Source organism: Tupaia chinensis, unplaced genomic scaffold (genome assembly GCF_000334495.1).
Source record: "Tupaia chinensis unplaced genomic scaffold, TupChi_1.0 Scaffold000178_1, whole genome shotgun sequence".
Classification (NCBI taxonomy): domain Eukaryota; kingdom Metazoa; phylum Chordata; class Mammalia; order Scandentia; family Tupaiidae; genus Tupaia; species Tupaia belangeri.
In genome coordinates this window covers 541,562-544,000 of record NW_006159653.1, presented here as the reverse complement: position 1 = coordinate 544,000, position 2,439 = coordinate 541,562, and positions in this window count along the sequence as shown.

Genomic DNA, 2,439 nt, shown 5'->3' with positions numbered 1-2,439 from the left:
TCTTCGAAGAAAAGCGTCAGGGTCTCGGTAGCTCTGCTCGCCAGCAGCGGGGCAGGGCGCTCCTCGGCTGCACCTGCTCGGTCTCGGTCGGAGCCGTCCATGGTGCTGTCGTCTCTGCTGCTGCCCATGGGTCGTCAACCAGGGCACCCACCAGTATCTTCTCATAGATGGATGAGGGCAGGTGGCATCTTCATCGTCTCGCCCCTTCTGAAGCTACCCTCTGGTAAACTGCTGGCTTCTTGGAGCTGCACCCCCCTCAGCTATTCAAAGCATCAGTGATTTCACCCGTCTCCCACTTGTGCTCCACCATGAGTGCCTTGTCTGTTCTCGCTTCAATCGGAAAATTCACCTTGCTCTGATGGGTTCTTCCACATTGACGTCCCCTCCTCCTCAGTGCCTCAAACCAGTTCCCGTTCAAGTGTGTTATAACCAGTTATGAGTTTGTGGTGCAAGGTATTTTTGAAATTCATGTGTAGCTGCTTCAAAACACACATTTGCACGAACTTAAGACCCCCATGTATTCTGAGCGTGAACGGCTATGCAGCAGAAGGCACCCAGCCCCACTGTGCCGGTGCAGTCCTGGCCGAGGACCCAGCCCTTGCAGACCAGGCAGCCCGGAGTCGCTACTGCAGGATGCTGCTGAGGGGAGGCACGGACGCGGCTGGAGCAGGAAGTGGGGGACCAGGAGACACTGGCTCAGCATCCCTGAGAGTGTGTCACTGGAGCTGACACTGTACCACTGTCCGCTTTGGGGACAGAGTAAATACAACCCTGAACGCACCCATGGAACCCAGATGCCATCAGATGCATACACCGCAACGAGTGAGGCATGCAGGAGGGAGCAGCAGCAGGTGGCTGGGGTGACTGCTGACCCCACAGACCACAGGACCACCCCATCACCTTGTCCTCAGTCACATATACCTGGCTCAGCAAGGCCAGGTGACCTCAGTGAAGAGAGGGTCCTGGCTTTAGTCCCCCCTGGGCCACTCCTTGAAGTCTGAACCAACAGAAGGGGCCAGGGCCAGGGCCAGGGTGTTGACTACGTGGTCACCACGGGGTCTAGTCACAGGGCTATAGCTGTCAGCCCTCACGAGGGCATGCCCTGTAGTGAGCCAGACTGGGGAAGGTCTGCAGTGGGGGCTGCTTCCCACATCAGGGTCCTCTGGTGGGGAGGGGGCAGCTCCAGCTCTCCCCTTGGGCAGAGCCAAGCAAGACTGTAGGTGTAAAGGGTCCCTGCAGCTGAGTCAGCCAGCCAGGACCCACCTCAGGAAGCTCTGGTGTTGGCAGGCTGTGGCCAGGCCGCCTCTGGGCATCTACCAGCCCCGTTCTCAACCCTGCAAGTTCTTGGCAGCACACCCTGGGTCCCCACGTGCTGCTGGCTGGTGGGCCAAGGACTGCAGGCACCCCGTGTGTTGCAAGGAAACCAACAGGGGCCATCAGGCTTTGGAGAGGCACCCAGAGAGGCTGCTCCCCTCCTCCCTTTCTGAGCCACACTCCTGCATTTCCATGCCCTGCTGGCACCAGATGGACACTGCCCGCCTGTGAGCCTCGGCGGGGGGGAAGGCAGGCCTTTCCCCATGTAGGGACTTTGCTGTGGGCATGCCCGCCATGTCTGGAGCTCCTGGGTCCAGCTCTCTTCTGCCACCTGCCGAGGGTGCAAGCCAGGCTGTCTCCAGCCATGGGCCAGCAGGCCGGCAGTGGCTGTGACAGTGTGTGCACGGTCTGAGGCTCTGAGGGCCCAGGCAGGTGGCTGTTTTCCCAGCATGTCTCTTGGGGACACTCTCCTCTTCCAAGTGGACTGAACCCTCACATGGCGTCCCCAGGATTACAGCGGCTGAGTATCTGCCCAGCCCCCGTACACTTTCCTTTCTGACCTCTGCCTTTGCCCCTGACACCTCCAAGTCACTGCCCGGAATGCCTGTCCCTGATGACATGCTGGTAACTTTCTCCAGGCCCAGAATGTGTGCCTAGGGGCAGCGGTGCCATGTCCCAAGGACTGGACACTGACACACTTTGCTTTCCGAACTCTCTGAGGCTCCCTTGGGTCATAAGAGGTGAACCGAGTCCTGCCAAGCAGGAAGCAGCCCTGGACCCCCACTCCACTCCCCCAGCTGAGGCTGCAGGACCCGGGACCCAGGACCCAGACACCAATAGGGCAGAAGCCAATGCAGCAGATGGCCCAGTCTGGTGGTACAGTCCTGGGCTGTGGGGAGTGGCTCGGCCTGACCCAGCTGCTGAGCAGAGGTGGCCCAAGGTCTGACCTCAGACACGCCAACGGGCAACGATGTCTTGGGGAGGCCCAGCCAGGCCTGCGGGCAAACCCACCCACCCTGCAGCCACAGGAAGGGCAGCCTTGGCGAACAGTAATGGCTCTGATCGGTGGCTGGCTTGCTGGGAAGGCCAGGCCCCAGTCCTCCAGCACCCTCACAGAAGAGCTGT